We start from the raw sequence: 9,451 nt of genomic DNA on the forward strand, positions 1-9,451 counted from the left end.
TCTATAGATTCGAAACGGTTCTGTTGTGTAGTGGTTATCACATACATCTGCTTTACACGCAGCAAGTCGCGAGTTCGAACCTCGCCGGAACCTATGCTTTTGTGTTCATCTTAACTGGTACATTGAAAAAATACCCAAAATATCGTTGGAAATCATTATGTTTTCATTGTTTTGGATACAAATGTTTAAACTTTTATATAAAACTCTCCATAGATTGGCAACGGTTCTGTGGTGTAGTGGTTATCACATCTGCTTTACACGCAGAAAGTGGCGAGTTCGAACCTCGCCGGAACCTATGCTTTTGTCTTCATCTTAACTGGTACATTGAAAAAATACACAAAATATCGTTGGAAATTATTATGTTTTCATTGTTTTGGATACAAATTCATCAACTTTTAGATAAACCCTCTATAGATTGGAAACGGTTCTGCGGTGTAGTGGTTATCACATCTGCTTTACACGCAGAAAGTCGCGAGTTCGAACCTCGCCGGCACCTATGCTTTTGTCTTCATCTTAACTGGTACATTGAAAAAATACCCAAAATATCGTTGGAAATCATTATGTTTTCATTGTTTTGGATACAAATTTTTAAAATTTTATATAAAACTCTCTATAGATTCGCAACGGTTCTGTGGTGTAGTGGTTATCACATCTGCTTTACACGCAGAAAGTGGCGAGTTCGAACCTCGCCGGAACCTATGCTTTTGTCTTCATCTTAACTGGTACATTGAAAAAATACCCAAAATATCGTTGGAAATTATTATGTTTTCATTGTTTTGGATACAAATTCATCAACTTTTATATAAAACTCTCTATAGATTGGCAACGGGCCTGTGGTGTAGTGGTTATCACTTCTGCTTTACGCGCAGAAAGTCCCGAGTTCGAACCTCGCCGGAACCTATGCTTTCGTCTTCATCTTAACTGGTACATTGAAAAAATACACAAAATATCGTTGGAAATGTTTATGTTTTCATTGTTTTGGATACAAATTCATCAACTTTTATATAAAACTCTCTATAAATTGGCAACGGTTCTGTGGTGTAGTGGTTATCACATCTGCTTTACACGCAGAAAGTCGCGAGTTCGAACCTCGCCGGAACCTACGCTTTTGTCCTCATCTTAACTGGTACATTGAAAAAATACCCACAATATCGTTGGAAATTATTATGTTTTCATTGTTTTGGACACAAATTCATCAACTTTTATATAAAACTCTCTATAGATTGGCAACGGTAATGTGGTGTAGTGGTTATCACATCTGCTTTACACGCAGAAAGTCGCGAGTTCGAACCTCGCCGGAACCTCTGCTTTTGTCTTCATCTTAACTGGTACATTGAAAAAATACCCAAAATATCGTTGGAAATTATTATGTTTTCATTGTTTTGGATACAAATTCATCAACTTTTATATAAAACTCTCTATAGATTGGCAACGGTTCTGTGGTGTAGTGGTTATCACATCTGCTTTACACGCAGAAAGTCGCGAGTTCGAACCTCGCCGGACCCTACGCTTTTGTCTTCATCTTAACTGGTACATTGAAAAAATACCCAAAATATCGTTGGAAATTATTATGTTTTCATTTTTTTGGATACAAATTCATCAACTTTTATATAAAACTCTCTATGGATTGGCAACGTTTCTGTGGTGTAGTGGTTATCACATCTGCTTTACACGCAGAAAGTCGCGAGTTCGAACTTCGCCGGAACCTATGCTTTTGTCTTCATCTTAACTGGTACATTGAAAAAATACCCAAAATATCGTTGGAAATTATTATGTTTTCATTGTTTTGGATACAAATTCATCAACTTTTAGATAAAACTCTTTATGGATTGGCAACGGTTCTGTGGTGTAGTGGTAATCACATCTGCTTTACACGCAGAAAGTCGCGAGTTCGAACCTCGCCGGAACCTACGCTTTTGTCTTCATCTTAACTGGTACATTGAAAAAATACCCAAAATATCGTTGGAAATTATTATGTTTTCATTTTTTTGGATACAAATTCATCAACTTTTATATAAAACTCTCTATGGATTGGCAACGGTTCTGTGGTGTAGTGGTTATCACATCTGCTTTACACGCAGAAAGTCGCGAGTTCGAACTTCGCCGGAACCTATGCTTTTGTCTTCATCTTAACTGGTACATTGAAAAAATACCCAAAATATCGTTGGAAATTATTATGTTTTCATTGTTTTGGATACAAATTCATCAACTTTTATATAAAACTCTCTATAGGTTGGCAACGGTTCTGTGGTGTAGTGGTTATCACATCTGCTTTACACGCAGAAAGTGGCGAGTTCGAACCTCGCCGGAACCTACGCTTTTGTCCTCATCTTAACTGGTACATTGAAAAAATACCCAAAATATCGTTGGAAATTATTATGTTTTCATTTTTTTGGATACAAATTCATCAACTTTTATATAAAACTCTCTATGGATTGGCAACGGTTCTGTGGTGTAGTGGTTATCACATCTGCTTTACACGCAGACAGTCGCGAGTTCGAACTTCGCCGGAACCTATGCTTTTGTCTTCATCTTAACTGGTACATTGAAAAAATACCCAAAATATCGTTGGAAATTATTATGTTTTCATTGTTTTGGATACAAATTCATCAACTTTTAGATAAAACTCTTTATGGATTGGCAACGGTTCTGTGGTGTAGTGGTAATCACATCTGCTTTACACGCAGAAAGTCGCGAGTTCGAACCTCGCCGGAACCTACGCTTTTGTCTTCATCTTAACTGGTACATTGAAAAAATGCCCAAAATATCGTTGGAAATTATTATGTTTTCATAGTTTTGGATACAAATTCATCAACTTTTATATAAAACTCTCTATGGATTGGCAACGGTTCTGTGGTGTAGTGGTTATCACATCTGCTTTACACGCAGAAAGTCGCGAGTTCGAACTTCGCCGGAACCTATGCTTTTGTCTTCATCTTAACTGGTACATTGAAAAAATACCCAAAATATCGTTGGAAATTATTATGTTTTCATTGTTTTGGATACAAATTCATCAACTTTTAGATAAAACTCTTTATGGATTGGCAACGGTTCTGTGGTGTAGTGGTAATCACATCTGCTTTACACGCAGAAAGTGGCGAGTTCGAACTTCGCCGGAACCTATGCTTTTGTCTTCATCTTAACTGGTACATTGAAAAAATACCCAAAATATCGTTGGAAATTATTATGTTTTCATTGTTTTGGATAAAATTCATCAACTTTTATATAAAACTCTCTATGGATTGGCAACGGTACTGTGGTGTAGTGGTTATCAAATCTGCTTAACACGCAGAAAGTCGCGAGTTCGAACCTCGCCGGAACCTATGCTTTTGTCTTCATCTTAACTGGTACATTGAAAAAATACCCAAAATATCGTTGGAAATGTTTATGTTTTCATTGTTTTGGATACAAATTCATCAACTTTTAGATAAAACTCTCTAGAGATTGGGAACGGTTATGTGGTGTTGTGGTTATCACATCTGCTTTACACGCAGAAAGTCGCGAGTTCGAACCTCGCCGGAACCTATGCTTTTGTCTTCATCTTAACTGGTACATTGAATAAATACCCAAAATATCGTTGGAAATTATTATGTTTTCATTGTTTTGGATACAAATTCATCAACTTTTAGATAAAACTCTCTATAAGTGCAACGGTTCTGTGGTGTAGTGGTTATCACATCTGCTTTACAAGCAGAAAGTCGCGAGTTCGAACCTCGCCGGAACCTAGGCTTTTGTCTTCATCTTAACTGTTACATTGAAAAAATACCAAAATTTCTTTGGAAATCATTACCTTTTCATTGTTTGGATACAAATTAATCCACTTTTAGATAAAACTCTCTATAGATCGGCAACGGTTCTGTGGTGTAGTGGTTATCAAATCTGCTTAACACGCAGAAAGTCGCGAGTTCGAACCTCGCCGGAACCTACGCTTTTGTCTTCATCTTAACTGGTACATTGAAAAAATACCCAAAATACCGTTGGAAATTATTATGTTTTCATTGTTTGGATACAAATTCATCAAGTTTTATATAAAACTCTCTATAGATTGGCAACGGTTCTGTGGTGTAGTGGTTATCACATCTGCTTTACACGCAGAAAGTGGCGAGTTCGAACCTCGCCGGAACCTATGCTTTTGTCTTCATCTTAACTGGTACATTGAAAAAATACCCAAAATATCGTTGGAAATTATTATGTTTTCATTGTTTTGGATACAAATTCATCAACTTTTATATAAAACTCTCTATAGATTGGCAACGGTTCTGTGGTGTAGTGGTTATCATATCTGCTTTACACGCCGAAAGTCGCGAGTTCGAACCTCGCCGGAACCTATGCTTTTGTCTTCATCTTAACTGGTACATTGAAAAAATACCCAAAATATCGTTGGAAATCATTATGTTTTCATTGTTTTGGATACAAATTTTTAAACTTTTATATAAAACTCTCTATAGATTGGCAACGGTTCTGTGGTGTAGTGGTTATCACATCTGCTTTACACGCAGAAAGTCGCGAGTTCGAACCTCGCCGGAACCTATGCTTTTGTCTTCATCTTAACTGGTACATTGAAAAAATACCCAACATATCGTTGGAAATTATTATGTTTTCATTGTTTTGGATACAAATTCATCAACTTTTATATAAAACTCTCTATAGATTGGCAACGGTTCTGTGGTGTAGTGGTTATCACATCTGCTTTACACGCAGAAAGTCGCGAGTTCGAGCCTCGCCGGAACCTATGCTTTTGTCTTCATCTTAACTGGTACATTGAAAAAATACCCAAAATATCGTTGGAAATGTTTATGTTTTCATTGTTTTGGATACAAATTCATCAACTTTTATATAAAACTCTCTATAAATTGGCAACGGTTCTGTGGTGTAGTGGTTATCACATCTGCTTTACACGCAGAAATTGGCGAGTTCGAACCTCGCCGGAACCTACGCTTTTGTCCTCATCTTAACTGGTACATTGAAAAAATACCCAAAATATCGTTGGAAATTATTATGTTTTCATTGTTTTGGATACAAATTTTTAAACTTTTATATAAAACTCTCTATAGATTGGCAACGGTTCTGTGGTGTAGTGGTTATCACATCTGCTTTACACGCAGAAAGTCGCGAGTTCGAACCTCGCCGGAACCTATGCTTTTGTCTTCATCTTAACTGTACATTGAAAAAATACCCAAAATATCGTTGGAAATTATTATGTTTTCATTGTTTTGGATACAAATCCATCAACTTTTATATAAAACTCTCTATAGATTGGCAACGGTTCTGTGGTGTAGTGGTTATCACATCTGCTTTACACGCAGAAAGTCGCGAGTTCGAACCTCGCCGGAACCTATGCTTTTGTCTTCATCTTAACTGGTACATTGAAAAAATACCCAAAATATCGTTGGAAATTATTATGTTTTCATTGTTTTGGATACAAATTCATCAACTTTTATATAAAACTCTCTATAGAATGGCAACGGTTCTGTGGTGTAGTGGTTATCACATCTGCTTTACACGCAGAAAGTCGCGAGTTCGAACCTCGCCGGAACCTATGCTTTTGTCTTCATCTTAACTGGTACATTGAAAAAATACCCAAAATATCGTTGGAAATTTTTATGTTTTCATTGTTTTGGATACAAATTCATCAACTTTTATATAAAACTCTCTATAGATTGGCAACGGTTCTGTGGTGTAGTGGTTATCACATCTGCTTTACACGCAGAAAGTCGCGAGTTCCAACCTCGCCGGAACCTACGCTTTTGTCTTCACTTTAACTGGTATATTGACAAAATACCAAAATTTCTTTGGAAATCATTACCTTTTCATTATTTTGGATACAAATTAATCCACTTGTTGATAAAACTCTCTATAGATCGGCAACGGTTCTGTGGTGTAGTGTTTATCACATCTGCTTAACACGCAGAATATCGCGAGTTCGAACCTCGCCGGAACCTATGCTTTTGTCTTCATCTTAACTGTTTCATTGAAAAAATACCATAATTTCTTTGGAAATCGTTACCTTTCCATTTTTGTGGATACAAATTCATTAACTTTTAGATAAAACTCTCCGTACCTTGGTAACGGTTCTGTGGTGTAGTGGTTATCACATCTGCTTAACACGCAGAAAGTCGTGAGTTCGTACCTCGCCGGAACCTATGCTTTTGTCTTCATCTTATCTGGTACATTGACAAAATACCAAAATTTCTTTGGAAATCATTACCTTTTCATTATTTTGGATACAAATTAATCCACTTGTAGATAAAACTCTCTATAGATCGGCAACGGTTCTGTGGTGTAGTGTTTATCACATCTGCTTAACACGCAGAAAGTCGCGAGTTCGAACCTCGCCGGAACCTATGCTTTTGTCTTCATCTTAACTGTTTCATTGAAAAAATACCATAATTTCTTTGGAAATCGTTACTGTTCCATTGTTGTGGATACAAATTCATTAACTTTTAGATAAAACTCTCTGTACCTTGGTAACGGTTCTGTGGTGTAGTGTTTATCACATCTGCTTAACACGCAGAAAGTCGTGAGTTCGTACCTCGCCGGAACCTATGCTTTTGTCTTCATCTTAACTGGTACATTGACAAAATACCAAAATTTCTTTGGAAATCATTACCTTTTCATTGTTTTGGATACAAATTCATCAACTTGTAGATAAAACTCTCTATATCTTGGTAACGTTTCTGTGGTGTAGTGGTTATCACATCTGCTTAACACGCAGAAAGTCGTGAGTTCGAACTTCGCCGGAACCTATGCTTTTGTTTTCATCTTAACTGGTACATTGAAAAAATACAAAAATTTCTTTGGAAATCATTACCTTTCCATTGTTTTGGATACAAATTCATCAACTTGTAGATAAAACTCTCTATACCTTGGTAACGGTTCTGTGGTGTAGTGGTTATCACATCTGCTTTACACGCAGAAAGTCGCGAGTTCGAACCTCGCCGGAACCTATGCTTTTGTCTTCATCTTAACTGTTTAATTGAAAAAATACCAAAATTTCTTTGGAAATGGTTACCTTTCCATTGTTTTGGATACAAATTAATCAACTTTTAGATAAAACTCTCCATAGATTGGCAACTGTTCTGTGGTGTAGTGGTTATCGCATCTGCTTAACACGCAGAAAGTCGTGAGTTCGAACCTCGCCGGAACCTATGCTTTTGTCTTCATCTTAACTGGTACATTGACAAAATACAAAAATTTCTTTGGAAATCATTACCTTTTCATTGTTTTGGATACAAATTCATAAACTTTTAGATAAAACTCTCTATACCTTGGTAACGGTTCTGTGGTGTAGTGGTTATCACATCTGCTTTACACGCAGAAAGTCGTGAGTTCGAACCTCGCCGGAACCTATGCTTTTGTCTTCATCTTAACTGGTACATTGAAAAAATACCAAAATTTCTTTGGAAATCATTACCTTTTCATTGCTTTGGATACAAATTCATCAACTTTTAGATAAAACTCTCTATACCTTGGTAACGGTTCTGTGGTGTAGTGGTTATCACATCTGCTTAACACGCAGAAAGTCGCGAGTTCAAACCTCGCCAGAACATATGCTTTTGTCTTCATCTTTCGAGAACATTTTGAGGAGCGTTTTACGCAGCAGCATGATCTTCCGGTCTTTGAGTTTATCGGCTATTTGGCCGACTCTCCCCGCCTTGAGCGGCTAGAGGGGCTAGTTGCGAGGGCCGGGTGACGGAGGTTTTTCTGCGCTCAAGCAGGTCAGCTGTGACAGATCGCCGGGACTCGATTGTCTTCCATACGATCTGTATTTGAGGTTGTCGCACATGTGTCTTCCTCTTCTGACGGATGTGTTACACCATTGTTTTGCTCAGGGATCCATCCCGGGCAAGTCACCAAGGGAGTGATCCCATTGCTGAGGAAAGGTGACGGGCATGGTGGGGAAGAGTTAGACGATTACAGACCCATAACTCTACTAAACACAGACTGTAAAAGAGTAATAAAAAATGCAAGAGAGCTATATGCCCAGTCTGTTAAATCCAATGTAGCTGATCAGCGGCTTGGTTCCCACCAGTTTTGGCAAATAACAAATAGGATCCTGAACAGAAGTGTGCGTTCTATCCCAACCATTATCAATGGACCAGAGGTTATCTCGTCAGCGTCAGACAAGGCCAAACTATTTGCAAAGAACTTTGCAGCTAATTCTACCCTATGCGACGAAGGCCATCAACTCCCCATATTTCCTCCTATAACACAGAACAAGCTAGGTAATATACAAATATCCGTGCATGAGGTCGCCAAGCTAATAAAAAACCTAGATTCCAGTAAAGCAACTGGCCCTGATGGCATCCCAATTATAGTGTTAAAAAAGCTTCAACCAGAACTTGCTCCCATACTTACGAAACTATTTAAGCGCTGCCTTAAGGAGAAGTGCTTTCCGACCCCCTGGAAGACCTCATCAGTTTGCCCTGTATTTAAGAATTCAGGTGATAAGTCATCTCCCTCTCAATACAGACCAATAAGTCTTCTCTGTGTTATGAGTAAGTTACTGGAATCAATATTAAATACTGAAATAGTCAACCACCTCAGCAGAAACAACCTTCTTAGTGACACACAATATGGTTTCCGCTCTGCAAGATCTACCGCAGATGTGCTGACGGTTATATCCCACAGGATTAGTGAATCTCTTGACAAAGGCTTCCTTTCTAGGGCAATTGCTCTTGACATATCAAAGGCCTTTGACAAGGTATGGCATAAGGGTCTACTTCACAAGATTTCCAGCTACGGTATAACTGGAAATGTTTTCTCAATCATTAAATCATTTCTCTCCGATAGGCTCATAAGAGTAGTGGTAGATGGACAAAAATCGGAGGCCTGCAATATAAATGCTGGAGTCCCTCAGGGGTCAATCCTCGGCCCAACTCTCTTCCTGATCTACATCAATGACCTCCCTAAACACATACTTAAATCATTCGTTGACATCTATGCTGATGACACGACCATCTACGGCAACACATCAAAGGCTGTAAATGACGAAGTTCTCTCGGATTCTCTCTCCTCTGATCTCGAGCGCGTGGTTCAGTGGGGGAAGATGTGGCTAGTTACCTTTAATGCATCTAAAACCAAACTCCTATCCTTACATCATCAACGCTCTGATCCCCAGCTGGCATCAATTGTGATGGAGGGCTCTCGTCTGGGTGAGGCCCCGTGTTTTGACAAGCTTCTGGGTTTGACCTTTACTCCTGATCTGAAATGGAACACGTACATCAAGTCTGTTGCCAAGGTCGCAGGAAAGATGGTGGGATCCTTCTACCGCTCCAGAAGATATCTCACTACTGATTTAATTCTCTATCTATATAAAAGCCAAGTACGGCCAAGGATGGAATACTGTTGCCATATCTGGGCAGGAGCTGCCAAAAACAGCCTATCATGCCTTGACAGAGTACAAAATAGACTTCGTGGTTTAGTGGGGGATGCCCTTTTCTCTACCCTG

General features: G+C 38.4%; 29 non-coding genes across 29 annotated transcripts; all 29 read left to right on the forward strand.

Moving 5' to 3' along the window:
* The first annotated feature begins 222 nt into the window (after positions 1-222).
* Positions 223-295, forward strand: Trnav-uac (transfer RNA valine (anticodon UAC)). The gene has a single exon. It is a non-coding gene; the product is annotated as a tRNA-Val (tRNA).
* Positions 296-625: 330 nt separating this feature from the next.
* On the forward strand, positions 626-698 carry Trnav-uac (transfer RNA valine (anticodon UAC)). Its single transcript has one exon. It is a non-coding gene; the product is annotated as a tRNA-Val (tRNA).
* A 331-nt stretch (positions 699-1,029) lies between these two features.
* Positions 1,030-1,102, forward strand: Trnav-uac (transfer RNA valine (anticodon UAC)). Its single transcript has one exon. It is a non-coding gene; the product is annotated as a tRNA-Val (tRNA).
* A 129-nt stretch (positions 1,103-1,231) lies between these two features.
* On the forward strand, positions 1,232-1,304 carry Trnav-uac (transfer RNA valine (anticodon UAC)). The gene has a single exon. It is a non-coding gene; the product is annotated as a tRNA-Val (tRNA).
* A 129-nt stretch (positions 1,305-1,433) lies between these two features.
* Positions 1,434-1,506, forward strand: Trnav-uac (transfer RNA valine (anticodon UAC)). The gene has a single exon. It is a non-coding gene; the product is annotated as a tRNA-Val (tRNA).
* A 331-nt stretch (positions 1,507-1,837) lies between these two features.
* On the forward strand, positions 1,838-1,910 carry Trnav-uac (transfer RNA valine (anticodon UAC)). The gene has a single exon. It is a non-coding gene; the product is annotated as a tRNA-Val (tRNA).
* Positions 1,911-2,039: 129 nt separating this feature from the next.
* Positions 2,040-2,112, forward strand: Trnav-uac (transfer RNA valine (anticodon UAC)). The gene has a single exon. It is a non-coding gene; the product is annotated as a tRNA-Val (tRNA).
* Positions 2,113-2,241: 129 nt separating this feature from the next.
* Positions 2,242-2,314, forward strand: Trnav-uac (transfer RNA valine (anticodon UAC)). Its single transcript has one exon. It is a non-coding gene; the product is annotated as a tRNA-Val (tRNA).
* Positions 2,315-2,443: 129 nt separating this feature from the next.
* Positions 2,444-2,516, forward strand: Trnav-uac (transfer RNA valine (anticodon UAC)). Its single transcript has one exon. It is a non-coding gene; the product is annotated as a tRNA-Val (tRNA).
* Positions 2,517-2,645: 129 nt separating this feature from the next.
* Positions 2,646-2,718, forward strand: Trnav-uac (transfer RNA valine (anticodon UAC)). The gene has a single exon. It is a non-coding gene; the product is annotated as a tRNA-Val (tRNA).
* A 129-nt stretch (positions 2,719-2,847) lies between these two features.
* On the forward strand, positions 2,848-2,920 carry Trnav-uac (transfer RNA valine (anticodon UAC)). Its single transcript has one exon. It is a non-coding gene; the product is annotated as a tRNA-Val (tRNA).
* A 129-nt stretch (positions 2,921-3,049) lies between these two features.
* Trnav-uac (transfer RNA valine (anticodon UAC)) lies at positions 3,050-3,122 on the forward strand. The gene has a single exon. It is a non-coding gene; the product is annotated as a tRNA-Val (tRNA).
* Positions 3,123-3,652: 530 nt separating this feature from the next.
* On the forward strand, positions 3,653-3,725 carry Trnav-uac (transfer RNA valine (anticodon UAC)). The gene has a single exon. It is a non-coding gene; the product is annotated as a tRNA-Val (tRNA).
* A 127-nt stretch (positions 3,726-3,852) lies between these two features.
* Trnav-aac (transfer RNA valine (anticodon AAC)) lies at positions 3,853-3,925 on the forward strand. Its single transcript has one exon. It is a non-coding gene; the product is annotated as a tRNA-Val (tRNA).
* Positions 3,926-4,053: 128 nt separating this feature from the next.
* Positions 4,054-4,126, forward strand: Trnav-uac (transfer RNA valine (anticodon UAC)). The gene has a single exon. It is a non-coding gene; the product is annotated as a tRNA-Val (tRNA).
* A 129-nt stretch (positions 4,127-4,255) lies between these two features.
* Positions 4,256-4,328, forward strand: Trnav-uac (transfer RNA valine (anticodon UAC)). The gene has a single exon. It is a non-coding gene; the product is annotated as a tRNA-Val (tRNA).
* A 129-nt stretch (positions 4,329-4,457) lies between these two features.
* On the forward strand, positions 4,458-4,530 carry Trnav-uac (transfer RNA valine (anticodon UAC)). Its single transcript has one exon. It is a non-coding gene; the product is annotated as a tRNA-Val (tRNA).
* Positions 4,531-4,659: 129 nt separating this feature from the next.
* On the forward strand, positions 4,660-4,732 carry Trnav-uac (transfer RNA valine (anticodon UAC)). The gene has a single exon. It is a non-coding gene; the product is annotated as a tRNA-Val (tRNA).
* A 129-nt stretch (positions 4,733-4,861) lies between these two features.
* Positions 4,862-4,934, forward strand: Trnav-uac (transfer RNA valine (anticodon UAC)). The gene has a single exon. It is a non-coding gene; the product is annotated as a tRNA-Val (tRNA).
* A 129-nt stretch (positions 4,935-5,063) lies between these two features.
* On the forward strand, positions 5,064-5,136 carry Trnav-uac (transfer RNA valine (anticodon UAC)). Its single transcript has one exon. It is a non-coding gene; the product is annotated as a tRNA-Val (tRNA).
* Positions 5,137-5,264: 128 nt separating this feature from the next.
* On the forward strand, positions 5,265-5,337 carry Trnav-uac (transfer RNA valine (anticodon UAC)). Its single transcript has one exon. It is a non-coding gene; the product is annotated as a tRNA-Val (tRNA).
* Positions 5,338-5,466: 129 nt separating this feature from the next.
* Positions 5,467-5,539, forward strand: Trnav-uac (transfer RNA valine (anticodon UAC)). The gene has a single exon. It is a non-coding gene; the product is annotated as a tRNA-Val (tRNA).
* Positions 5,540-5,668: 129 nt separating this feature from the next.
* Trnav-uac (transfer RNA valine (anticodon UAC)) lies at positions 5,669-5,741 on the forward strand. The gene has a single exon. It is a non-coding gene; the product is annotated as a tRNA-Val (tRNA).
* A 128-nt stretch (positions 5,742-5,869) lies between these two features.
* Positions 5,870-5,942, forward strand: Trnav-aac (transfer RNA valine (anticodon AAC)). Its single transcript has one exon. It is a non-coding gene; the product is annotated as a tRNA-Val (tRNA).
* Positions 5,943-6,070: 128 nt separating this feature from the next.
* Trnav-aac (transfer RNA valine (anticodon AAC)) lies at positions 6,071-6,143 on the forward strand. Its single transcript has one exon. It is a non-coding gene; the product is annotated as a tRNA-Val (tRNA).
* A 128-nt stretch (positions 6,144-6,271) lies between these two features.
* On the forward strand, positions 6,272-6,344 carry Trnav-aac (transfer RNA valine (anticodon AAC)). Its single transcript has one exon. It is a non-coding gene; the product is annotated as a tRNA-Val (tRNA).
* A 530-nt stretch (positions 6,345-6,874) lies between these two features.
* On the forward strand, positions 6,875-6,947 carry Trnav-uac (transfer RNA valine (anticodon UAC)). The gene has a single exon. It is a non-coding gene; the product is annotated as a tRNA-Val (tRNA).
* A 329-nt stretch (positions 6,948-7,276) lies between these two features.
* Positions 7,277-7,349, forward strand: Trnav-uac (transfer RNA valine (anticodon UAC)). The gene has a single exon. It is a non-coding gene; the product is annotated as a tRNA-Val (tRNA).
* A 128-nt stretch (positions 7,350-7,477) lies between these two features.
* Positions 7,478-7,550, forward strand: Trnav-aac (transfer RNA valine (anticodon AAC)). The gene has a single exon. It is a non-coding gene; the product is annotated as a tRNA-Val (tRNA).
* The last annotated feature ends 1,901 nt before the right edge of the window (positions 7,551-9,451 follow it).

Source organism: Euprymna scolopes, chromosome 46 (genome assembly GCF_053919585.1).
Source record: "Euprymna scolopes isolate OS-2025 chromosome 46, ASM5391958v1, whole genome shotgun sequence".
Lineage (NCBI taxonomy): Eukaryota > Metazoa > Mollusca > Cephalopoda > Sepiida > Sepiolidae > Euprymna > Euprymna scolopes.